Source organism: Mus caroli, unplaced genomic scaffold (assembly GCF_978045245.1).
Source record: "Mus caroli unplaced genomic scaffold, Mus_caroli_1 scaffold_11, whole genome shotgun sequence".
NCBI classification, from domain to species: Eukaryota; Metazoa; Chordata; class Mammalia; order Rodentia; family Muridae; genus Mus; species Mus caroli.
In genome coordinates this window covers 82,161,727-82,174,373 of record NW_028227266.1, presented here as the reverse complement: position 1 = coordinate 82,174,373, position 12,647 = coordinate 82,161,727, and the positions used below count along the sequence as shown (strand labels likewise).

At 45.3% G+C, this 12,647-nt stretch overlaps 1 protein-coding gene across 3 annotated transcripts in view; it reads left to right on the top strand.

Moving 5' to 3' along the window:
* The window catches only part of Lca5 (lebercilin LCA5), a 57,575-nt gene that overhangs the window by 36,364 nt on the left and 8,564 nt on the right, over positions 1 to 12,647 (top strand). The window lies entirely within an intron of this gene.

The window sequence follows — 12,647 nt, the reverse complement described above, 5'->3', positions numbered from 1 at the left end:
GGGCTGTGGAGTTGGTGGAGCTGGTACAGCCGGGACTTGTGGGGGAGCTGGTACTATTGGGGGGCCCTGTTCTGTAAGAACTTTGTTGGGCCCTATGGGGGTTACCGCTAGGTCTCTCACTGTTAATCTGATCGTGAAAATGAACCCAGGGTCTCTTGGTGGAATGTATATGCGCAAACCCCACCTATTTCCTTTAAACCAACTCAAACGATTTTGTTTCCCTTTTTCGGTGAATTTTATAAGTAAGGGGTTGCAATATTTACCCTTGCATGGTCCTGGGGGGCTGTTTTTAAGAGCGCACCCACTCTCTGGATATTTATAGGAGTTCCTTTCTCCTTGGTCTGGCCTATCATAACCACTACCTCGTTTTACCGTGATTAGGTCCCAGTCAGAGGAAGGTTTCCAGTAGGCTTCCCCTGTCGTTTCACATGTCCATTTACCACAAAAATAATCTGATGCTCCTCCACATTCTTGTTGAAGCCTTCCGCTCCGACCCTGACCAGGGCAAACATAAAAATGTGCAGCTCTAAGATTAGCTCGGTAGAACTGCCCTGAACATCCATAGTTGCTCCCTATCCCACTCGGAACGCACTGCTGTTCAGGGGGTGGTTTAACAAGATCAGTATGATCGGGGAGGTCCCAATTGGGAGATCCTGCTGCTAATCTACAGATGTCAGGTGTGAGATCAGGCCACCAAGTCCAAAGGGGAAGGACTGCAGTGATTGCCCACACAATGTTTCCCTTTTCATTAAGCACTTCCCAAGACTGCTGAACTGGGGCATGAGGGTTGTGGTTCCCTAGGCTTAGGGTGGCGCCCGCGACACAAGCGAAGTTTAAGAGGATTGTCAGTAGTTGCCACCGTCCAGTTGTCTTCATGGTTGCCTCTACCCTGGCTAGGAGCCTTCTTGACGTGGGAGGCGTGGATCCAGGCGTCGATTCCGTCTACTTTTACTGCCGTTGGAGTTGTTAACAGTACCAGATATGGTCCTTTCCACCGAGGCTCAAGAGTGCCGGTGCGATGTCGTCTGACAAGGACCGAATCTCCAACTTGGAACCCGTGGGGCACTGCTGTAGTCCCTGGTGCATAAGCTTCTTTGCTTATGTGTTCTGTGTTCTGACAACTTCTAAGGCCTTTAAATGGGTAAACAGAGCAGAGGGTGAGGAAGAGTCAACACTGGGATCCAATATCCCGCCAGACTCAGTCAAGGGGGGCGGTCCCCCATGCAGGATTTCATAAGGGGTGAGACCGAAACGTCCAGGTGTGTTTCGGACTCTAAGAAGTGCAAAGGGAAGGAGGGTCACCCAGTCTTTACCGCCAGTCTCAATAGCTAATTTAGTTAGGGTCTCTTTTAGAGTCCTATTCATTCTTTCTACCTGTCCTGAGCTTTGGGGTCTATAAGCACAGTGTAATTTCCAATCAATCCCCAATTGCGTGGCCAGTCCCTGACTTACCTGGGCAACAAATGCGGGCCCGTTGTCTGAGCCAATTACCTTAGGGATCCCAAACCGGGGTAGGATTTCTTTAAGGATCTTCTTGGTTACTACCTGAGCAGTTTCAGACTTAGTGGGAAAGGCCTCTACCCATCCTGAAAAGGTGTCTATAAATACCAGCAGGTACTTGTTACCATACATTCCTGGTTTAATTTCAGTGAAATCTACTTCCCAGTAAACTCCGGGGCGATCCCCTCGTTGTCTCTTTCCTTGTTCTTTATAGGGTCGGGCAGCATTAGTGAGCGCACAAGCTCGACAGGACTCTACTACCTGTTGCACCACCGTATTTAATTCTTGGATCTGATATCTGGAATTTTTAATAAGTTTCAAGAGTTTGTCAACCCCTAGATGGGTGAATTGATGCAGTTTCTGGACAAACTCTCTTTCCTCTTTGGCAGGTAGCTTGATACGCGCTTGGGAAAAATAGGGAAGCTGGTCCGCAGTCCAGATGAGCTCCCTGATATCATATTCTTCTTTTTGGTCCTGGCGTGCTTCTTGATGAGGTTCTGGCGTGGGCTCGCCTCCCTCCACCAAGACTGCTTTTTCTAGAGCAGCTTGCTTTTGACAGAATATACAATTAGGATGAGTCACTGGTGAGGGTCCTGACGAGGGCCCACTCTTTCCTGCCAAAGCCATCACCCCCTGAGCTGCCTGCTTTGCTGCTACATCAGCCATCTGGTTTCCTTGGGCCACAGGATCCTGACCTTTTTGGTGGCCCGGACAATGGATAATAGCCACTTTCTTTGGCATATGTATAGCCTCTAAGAGGGCTAGAATTTCTTCTTTGTTTTTAATGTCTTTCCCTGCCGAGGTAAGTAGCCCCCTCTGTTGGTAGATGGCCCCATGGATATGGGCTGTAGCGAAAGCATAACGACTGTCAGTGTAAATGTTAATCGCCTTACCTTCAGCCAACCGCAGGGCTTGGGTTAGTGCCATAAGTTCAGCCTTCTGAGCCGAAGTTCCTTCTGGAAGACCACTCGCCCAAATTACCTGTTTTCCATCTACTACCGCCGCTCCTGCTTTCCTTTTTCCCTCCACCACAAAGCTGCTGCCATCTGTGTACCAGGCAGGCACACCCGGCCAAGGCTGATCAGTTAGATCTCTCCTCGTTCCAGTTTCCTCAGCCAGGACATCAGCACATTGATGTACAGGAGTGGAGTCGTCCGCCAAAGGAAGGAGGGTAGCAGGATTGAGGATGGCAGGTGGAGCAAAAGTTACTCGATCATTTAGCAACAAACTCTGGTAGTGGGTCATCCGGGCATTAGTCATCCACCGGTCAGGGGGCTGACGTACAATACTCTCCAGAGCATGGGGGGCGATTACAGTCACATGCTGACCCAGAGTAAGCTTGTCAGCGTCTTTAACAAGCAGGGCTACTGCAGCAATGGCCTTCAGGCAGGAGGGCCAGCCGCTGGCAACTGGGTCGAGCTTTTTAGATAGGTAGGCCACTGGCCGCTTCCAGGGCCCCAGAGTCTGAGTCAAGACCCCACGGGCTATTCCAGCCCGCTCATCAACATATAGGGTAAAAGGCTTAGTCAAATCTGGCAAGGCCAGGGCGGGGGCTGCAAGCAAGGCTGCTTTTATGCTGTCAAAGGCTTTTTGGTGTTCCTCAGTCCAGGTGAATGGGACTTTTTCTTTAGTAAGTGGATATAGAGGGGCCGCCAGTGTCGCGAACCCTGGTATCCAGAGTCTGCAAAAGCCCGCCGTCCCCAGAAACTCACGTACTTGGCGCGGGGTGGTAGGGGTTGGGATCAGCATCACAGTCTGTTTTCTGGCCTCGGTGAGCCACCGCTTTCCTTCCCGGAGGGTGTACCCTAGGTAGGTCACCTCGGTGCGACATAGCTGGGCTTTCTTAGCCGATACCCGATACCCCAACTCACCCAGTTCATTCAGGAGCCTCTTGGTTCCTTCAAGGCACAGTTCTTGAGTTGAGGCTGCAATCAGCAAGTCATCTACATACTGTAAGAGAGAAATCTGAGGATTCTGCGCCCTAAAAGGCGCAAGGTCACGGTGGAGTGCTTCATCAAAAAGAGTAGGAGAGTTCTTGAATCCTTGGGGCAACCTTGTCCAGGTTAGCTGGCCTGTATATCCTCCTTCTGGGTCCCTCCACTCAAAAGCGAACAGTGGCTGGCTATTAGGGTGTAATCGAAGGCAGAAAAAGGCATCTTTTAAGTCCAGAACAGTGTACCAAGTCCGCTCTGGCGGGAGGGAACTTAGTAGGTTGTAAGGATTTGGAACAGTAGGGTGAATGTCCTGCACTCTCTTGTTAACCTCTCTTAAATCTTGCACTGGTCGATAGTCATTAGTCCCAGGCTTCCGCACTGGCAGGAGAGGTGTGTTCCAAGGGGATTGGCAAGGCACTAAAATTCCTTGTTCTATCAGTCTCTGAATATGTGGCCGGATGCCTTCTTTAGCTTCCTTACTCATAGGGTATTGCTTGACCGAGACGGGGGAGGCATCGGCTTTTAACTCTACCACGACCGGTGGTACTTGTTTAGCTAATCCCATTCCTGCTTGCTCAGCCCAAACTCCAGAAAAAGTGGATAGCCATTCAGGGTCTGGCAGTTGTTTGGGACCCTGCTCATGGAGGCGATACTCTTCTTCTAAATTTAAAACCAAACATGCTATAGGGGTCTCTCCCCAGGTGATTTCTGGTCCCTTTGAGGTGAACTGGACTTGAGCTTTAAGTTTGGTCAACAAGTCTCGTCCCAGAAGGGGCGCAGGGCATTCAGGAATCACAAGAAAAGAGTGAGTTACTTGATTTTTTCCTACTTCCAAAACTCTCTTAGTAGTCCAGGGGTAAAATTTACTGCCAGTAGCTCCTATTACCATAGTCTTTTTACTTCCTAATTGTCCTAACGGTTTAGTCAAAACTGAGTGTTCTGCTCCTGTGTCTATTAAAAAATTAACAGGAGTCCCCTCCACAGAAAGTGTTACCCTGGGCTCAGGGAGGGGGTCCGAGCCCCGACTCCCCTAGTCTTCTTTCATAGTCAACACCTTCTTTTCTCTTGGCTTCCTCTTGGGGCAATCTCTGGCCCAATGTCCTTTTTCTTTACAGTATGCACACTGGTCTTTTTCAAGTGGAGGTTTCTGATCTCCTAGAGGTCTTCTTGCCCTGTTGCCCAGGTACCCTGACTGGTCTTTTTCTGCCCCTTTTGCACCTACTACTATGGCCAAAATCTTAGTTAAGTTTCTCTCTTGGCGGCGATCACGCCGATTTTCTCTCGCTTCGAGCTCTCTCTTTTCTCTCTCTTGTTTTTCTTCCTCTGTCTCCCTCTTGTGATACACTCTCTCAGCTTCTCTCACTAAATCCTGTAAGGTATAATCTTGGAGCCCCTCTAGTCTCTGCAACCTTTTCTTAATATCAGAGGCAGACTGACCAATGAAAGCCATAGCCACAGCTGCTTTTTGACCCTCTGAAGAGGGATCAAACGGTGTATATCTCCTGTAAGCCTCCATTAGTCGTTCTAAGAAAACAGAGGGCGGCTCCACTGGACCCTGAAGGATCTCTCTTACCTTGGCCAAATTAGTAGGTCGCCGTGCGGCCCCTTTGAGCCCCGCCACTAGAGTCCGGCGGTAGACCGTGAGACGCTCCCTACCTTCCGCAGTATTGTAGTCCCAATTAGGACGAGTCAAGGGGAAGGTTTCATTTATGAGATTGGGGAGATTAGTGGGGGTCCCATCTTGTCCCAGGACATTCTTTCTGGCTTCCAGCAGGATCCTTTCTCTCTCCTCCGTGGTGAAGAGGACCTGCAAAAGTTGCTGGCAATCATCCCAAGTGGGTTGATGGGAGAACATAAGGGACTCAAGGAGCCCAATAAGCCCAGAGGGGTTTTCTGAGAAAGGAGAGTGGTTAGTTTTCCAATTATATAAATCAGAAGAGGAAAAAGGCCAGTACTGCAAAGGAATGAGATCATTAGGTCCTGGCACTGGCCCTCCCACATGTGCTCTAAGTGGCAAGGCAACTGTTGAATCCGGCCCCCCTTCCTCCCCAGGGCTTCGGCCTCGGCGGCTCCTAGTTCCCCCCGCCGGTCCCTGTGGCGGGGCGGCCGCTGGCGGCTGCTGGGGCAGGGGGTAAGGAGGAGGTTGGGAGTCCATCCAGAGGAGGTCGTCAACCTCTGGATAAATCTTGGGGGGTGCTGAGGGACCGGGTTTTTTGGCTGCATCGGACTGGACAACTGCGACTGTCAGTTTTGAAGAATTTGGAATCCAAGGCTTGACCCATGGAGGTGGGAACTGAACAAGATTCTGCCAAGTCACGATGTAGGGGATCTGATCAGGGTGACCTCCTTCTTCCTGGAAAACAATTTGCCTGACGGCGGCGATTAGTGACAAGTCAAAAGCACCCTCTGGTGGCCAGCCCACTCCAAATGTCGGCCATTCGGAGGTGCAGAAAGTCTGCCAAGGACCCTTTCTAACCTCTACCGACTGGTTGTGAGCCCTGACCCTCACCTCTCTCCAGTGCTCCAGGGTTAGAGACAGGGGAGAGGAGGCAGATTGTCCCATTTCTAGATTAATAGCAGACACAACGAGAGCAGACACAAGACTGAGACAAAAAAGAAACCAAAAACGGCGGCGACCTCGCGTCGCCCACAGGCAACTTACAGAATCAGATGGCCTCTCCAAGGCCGGCCGATTTAGACCTTCCACCAAAGTGATGGTCTCTTGGCCTTCTGAGGGGTCCGCCAAGCGTCCTTGGCCCTCCCCTTGTCTTCCTGGGGCGTCCCCCAGGGCGATCGGACGGTGGACACCGGACACGTCTATCCCTATCCACCCCACGCTCTCTCTCCCGGAGCACGGTCTCTGGTGCTCGTACTGAGCACAGAGCGTCACGCAAAACCGAAACTGCGATCGCAGATACAGAACGGCCTACCTGGCCTCCAGATTGAGACCTACCTGGTCTCCAGAAACAGAACACAGACAACACAGACACCAGACCAAGACAGAATAGAAAATCTTACCTCTGAGTGGGTTCAGGACTTCTGGGTGGACGTGCTGATTCCCGGCCAATGCACCAAATGAAAGACTCTAAGACTCCCAAAGGGAGACACTCACTCAAGCCTCGGGACAGCCGCGCACCCAAGAAGACACTGAGACCGAACTTAAGATGTAGAGAGTAAGATTTAATACAGCAACAACAAGAAGGCACATAAAAAGCACATATACCAGAGGCTCTGGGGTCGAAACTCATACACCCAGCATGGTGCAGAGGAGATTCGACGACCAGCCCAAATTTTTTACAGGCTTTTATAAGAAAAGGGCAAGGGGGGAACAGGGTGGAGAAAGTACAAATTTACGTCACTAAGGGGTTCTGCCAAGGGTTATTCTAAGGGACTTTCCAGGGGCTTTTCGTAACCAAGGGGTCGTGTTCTATATCTTGGCAATGTTGGAACATTCTGGGGTAGTACCAGGAGGCCCCTATCTCAAAAATGTTCTTGGAACAGTCTTCAGTTAGGAGGGGTAGGACTAGGTTTGTTCCAGGAGACCCTTATCTAAAAAATGTTCCTGGAACAGTTTTCAATTGGGAGGGGGTACTCTGGGGTAAAAAGTTCAGGAGTGTTCCGGGAACAATCTCTGGATGGGAGGGGTAAGAGAGTTCAGGAAAAGTTCAGTTTTTCCTCTTTCAATACATGTCTGTGTGTAATGGAATATGTATGTGTGTATATGATGTGTGTATATGTTATGCATGTCTTATGTTGTTTCCTTTATATTTTTATCTCTTGACAAGCACTTAGGTTGATCTTTTTTTTTTGAGGAAAGAGTTTATTTCATCTTATATCTTACAGTACATTATGAATGGTAGTCAGGATAAGAAATCAAACATGAACTTGGAGGCAGGTACAGAAGGAATAGAATTACTATCTTGTGCAGACTGATTTCTTATTCCAGCTGTTCAGGGATGGCAACTACAATAGCAAATCATCAGTCAAGAAAATAGTCAGTGATCTTTTGCCTACTAGGCAATCTGATGGAGACATTTTCTCAACTGATGTTTCCTTTTTCAGTTTGACTTCTGTTAGACTATATTTGATTTAAAAAGGAAGGAAAGCCGGGCGTGGTGGCGCACGCCTTTAATCCCAGCACTCGGGAGGCAGAGGCAGGCGGATTTCTGAGTTCGAGGCCAGCCTGGTCTACAAAGTGAGTGCCAGGACAGCCAGGGCTACACAGAGAAACCCTGTCTCGAAAAAAACCAAAAAAAATAAAAATAAAAAAATAAAAAAATAAAAAGGAAGGAAGGAAGGAAGGAAGGAAAGAAGAAAGGGAGAGAGAGAGAGAGAGAGAAGAAAAGAAAAGAAAAGAAAAGAAAAGAAAAGAAAAGAAAAGAAAAGAAAAGAAAAGAAAAGAAGAAAAAGAAATTCTCAAAGAACCATAGTTCTGTTAGGAATAGTGCTGTAGTACACATGGGCCACAGGTATCTCTTGTGAGTTAAACCCTCCCTTGGTTAAATGAAGTTGCTTTGGTCAGGTGTGTTGTCACAGGAAAGTCACTAGGGTTTAGCAGTGATTCCATCAATACTGGCTTCTGTGTATTGGGAGATAGTCCATTGCTGCTTCCACCTTACTGCTTATTCTAGATCCCTTAAGTTGTGGGTATCACTTTCATTCAGTTCCAGCAGATCTTATGAGTCTAGACATGGAACTGTTTCTTCTAGCTTCCAATTTACTAGAAGTTTTCAAAATAGCAAGTAAAGATCCTATGGATTTCACTGGTATCTGTTGCCACATCCTCTTTTCATGTCTAATTTTATTAATTTGGGTTATTATATTCTCTCTCCCTCTTCTTTCCCTCCTTTACCCCTTTTTCTCCCCTCCCCAACTTCTGTGCACTTTGGCTAAGAGTTTCTCCTTATTGCTGATTATGTATCTTTTCAGACAGCTAACTTTGTTTCACTGATTCCTTTAAAAGTTGTTTGTTTGTTTCTTTCTTTCTTTCTCTCTTCCTTTATTTTCTGTTTTCATTTTTCAAGACAGGGTTTCCTTTTTTTTTTCTTTTCTCAAGACAGGGTTTCTCTGTATAGCTCTGGGAGTTCTGGTACTTACTCTGTAGACCAGGTTGGCCTTGAACTCAGAAATCCTCCTGTCTCTGCCTCCCAAGTGCTGGGATTAAAGGTGTGCGTCAGGACTGCCTGGCTATTGTTCCTTTAGAGTTTGTTTCACTGATTTTTTCCCTCTGATCTTCATTATTTTCCATTCACCTTCTAATACGGGGTTTGGGTTGCTCTTGTTTTTCTAAGACCTTGGTATTCTCAGTAGGTTATTTATTTGAGCCCTCTCTGGTTCTTTCAATGTAGGTCTGTATTGCAGTAATGCTCCCCTCCCCTAGAACTACCTGGTAAGTTGCACGTTTGCTTTCATTTGATTCTGAGCACTCCCCCTGATTTCTTCAGTGACTGAGTGACCGACCATTCAGTGTTTGCATGCTTGCTTTTTACCCCTTTAGATGTGTTTTAAAATTATTCTTTGAAATTTTGTGCATGTATACCTTGTCTTTGGTTCTTTCTGTGTTTTTTCTATTGATTTTTAATTTTATAAGAAATTATTTCAGTCTTTAGATATTTGGTAAAATTTATCTTATGGCTTAAAATTGATCTATTTTGGAGACTGTTCCATGGCCTCTTGAAAAGAAAGTATGTTCACAGCTGTCATGCATGTTCCACAGATTATCTGTTAAGTCTGTTCCCTATGGTCCATCTTAACTTAGAAATTTTTCTTTGTCGTGATAACGTGCTCACTGGTGAGAGTTGGTCTGATGAGGTCATTGTTTTATCTGTTTATAGAACTGAGTGTAAGGATGTGCAGTGCATGTATGTTTACAGCCATTATATCCTCCTGGTGTATGCTTCCTTTTGCTAAGGATACGGTCTTCTTCGTTGCCTCTGATGCTGTCTTGAAGCCTGTTTTATCATGCATCAGCCCACCTGTTCCTGCTTGCTTACAGATTCTGTGTGCTGGATAAATCCCCTTTCGGTGTGTGTATCTTTGCCAATGAAGTTGGATTTTGTCACCTCATAAGCTAGTCTGAAAGAGAGTCATTTGCTTTGAGAGTAACTTTGTTGGATTCTTTTTCTGTTGGTTTCTTTGTGTTCTTTTGTTTTCACTGTTCTTTGCTCTCTTTATTTATTGTAGAAATTTGCCAAATACTGAGTTAAATATGCTTGATTCCTTCCTTACTCTCATTTTAAAAGCCTATTTCTATTGTAAACTATCTTCTATAATGCTAGCTTAGTAGTTATGAATTGCTTTAGTTTGTGCTTACTTTGGAAAGCACTTCCTTTATATTAAAGAACACCTTGGGTCTGCATGGTAGCCTTTATAAGCAGTTGTTTACTCTTGGGTTTCAGATACAACAGTACATTTTTCTGTGGTGTTTGGGCTTTCTGCAGAGAGTTATGATGTTTGTCTTTGTTATATTTTATCTATAATGTGCCTTGAGGACATTCTTTTTCTGGTCATGTCTATTTGAAATTCTGAATGACTCTTTTACTTAGATGTCTATTACTCACCCTTGATTTAGAGAACATTTTTAAACTGTAATTTCAGCTACTATGTTCTCTGTGCCTGCAGTTTGTACTATAGTTCCTTTTAGACTTGGATTCTCAGGGTTGGCTTCTTGATCATGTCCTGCAGTATATGAATATTGTGGCCAGTGGGGTTTATGTCCTGATCAATAGACAAGAAGAGCCATGGACACCTGTTGAACTTCTGAGCCCTGGCCCTGCAGTTTGTCTCACCTGGAGCCCTGCTCATCTCCAGCACAGCTAGAATCTTTGTTTGCCCCAGAGTGCTAGCTGTGGCTTTCCTCACTCATTCACCTCACGGTTCCTCTTTGTTCTGGCTTTTGGTTTCCACTTAAGTTCATCTCCTGTGCATATGTGAGGTGAGGTTACAGCCAGTTCCTCTGGACTTTTGAGAGGCAGAATTCGAAGGTGTTTTGTTTGTTTTGTTTGGTACAGTTCCTTCTGCTGTCCTTGGCTGAAAGGTTCCTTGATCCCAGGCAAGGAAATATCTGTGCAGTCACAGAAATTGAGGTATTGCAAGGGTTCTAAACTTTTGAGTGTACAACTTCAGATAGTTGATCTCATTTTTAGGTTACCCCTGGCACTTTCCAGGTTTGCCATTGTTCTGAGCTTGTCACTGTTGCTCAGAGTTGACTTTCCTTCATGAAATAGACTTTCTTTCAGGAAGGACCAGGTTGTAAACTTTGTCATCTTTTTTGAGAATGTTTTGTCTTCCCTCTGGATGTTGGTTTTCCTAGGTCTCACTTGGGTTCCAGCTGGACAGCATGGTCATTTGGATCTGAGCAGATTTCATCACCCCTTTTACCCGTGTTGTGTTTCTTTCTTCAGTTTAATGACTTCCTGATTTTCCCCCAAAATAATCAAGGGCACAGTTTTCTTGCTACCTGTTTTGTAGAAATATTTCAAGCTTAAGTAGAGTTGCATATCTCAAATGCTACAATGAATACTAAATAGTTTACCAACTCACCTATTGTAAACATTTAAAATGTTTGATTTGTATTATGCAGTCTTGGGATCCCATCTTCTTTTTGTGTCGCATGTGCTAACAGATTGACTTTCTGAGGGGAAGTTATATGTATTATGCCCCTTAGCCCTAAATATACCAGTTTGGGGATTTACATGTATATAGTAATTTCTTTTATTCCACTGTCCCCAGTACGGTTTTGTTTGTTTGTTATTTCTGTTGACTTAATTTTTATTATACTAATCCTCCTGTAAGACAAGATCCAGCCTGCTGTGAATACAGTACTGACCTATGTAGAACATTTTAGCTTAGTACTATGTCTTTGTTGCTATATTTTGGATTTTTTGAGAATCATACCATGTAACCCAGGGTGGCTTTCAATTCATTCTCCTACTGCCTCAGCCTTCCCATATCTGAGATTACAGGCATGCACCACCAGGCTCAGATTAGAACATCTTTAATTTTGCGTTTCTCAGATGCATCATTGTTACTAACCCAAGTTTGTCCATTGGAATACAGGCAATATCATTTCCTTAAGGTCATTCTGAGGTCCACGATGTCTACCTGGCCAGCTGTTTTTTCAGTCACGCTGAATAAATTATTTTTCTCTGCTTTTCATCATTAACTCCTTAATTGACATATTGAAGAAAGTTGTCAAGCCAAGGCACCTACCTGGCTGGGGCCACCAGAGCCCTTACTTTTGTCCTGAAAACCCCCACCCTACATTCCCACTCACAGTGATTGATATTGGAAGCTGTTGATCCCTGTGAACCATTATCAGTTTGACTTCCTAGTTTCAGGCATTCTAACAGATAGGTAATATTCCTTCATTGTGGCTTGGCTTGGCATTTCCTTCACAGCTAAGGATTCTGGGCCTTGTGTTTGGTACCTATATATCTCTGTCTTCTTTGATAAATTACTGGTCAGATGTTTCTTCTACCTTTTTTTTTTTTTAACAACTAAGCTGTTTGGTTTCTTTCTGAATTTTATAAATATATATGTATATACATAGATGAAACTTATATGTTTCTGTATTGATATAAACCAGATAAGTTGTTTCTCCCAAAATAGCATTGTATTTCCTCTTCTCTTTCAGTGAGAACCAAGAAATTTCATTTCTTAACATTACCCTGGAGAAATTTTAATTTATGTTTTAAGTTACTTATTCTAGTATATTCACTATGGGAAAAACCAGAAGCACAGAAAAACTGGGACAGCACAATCCGGTTAAATAACGTGTGCTGATTTACCACATGGAAGGTGATGCCATCTTAAAGGACTGTGGCACTAAAGTCTGTGGGTTTGGTTTTTTTATGGTGGTGAGGAAAAAGCACGCTGCACCTCTGAGATGCCAGCCATGATGATAGCGAGACTGTAACTGCCTTTTATTTCCTTTTTTATGTGAGGTTTTACGTCTAGAAGGTAGGCAAATAACAACTTATTTGAAGATTAAATATTTTAATCTGAATTCTTCATAACCATGATGAGGCCTGTTCAGAGACCATGGGGACAGCTAGTTTCCTGAGAGGGCGATCCAGTGCAGCTCCATACCTGTGCTGTTTGCTCTCATCCACCTTGGTATTTACTGCCCAGCAGTGCACTCTGGGAGCTCTTGCAACTGTGCGCTGTAAGCAGATGTGTAAGGATTGATTACCCATCATCAGGAAAAGCAGG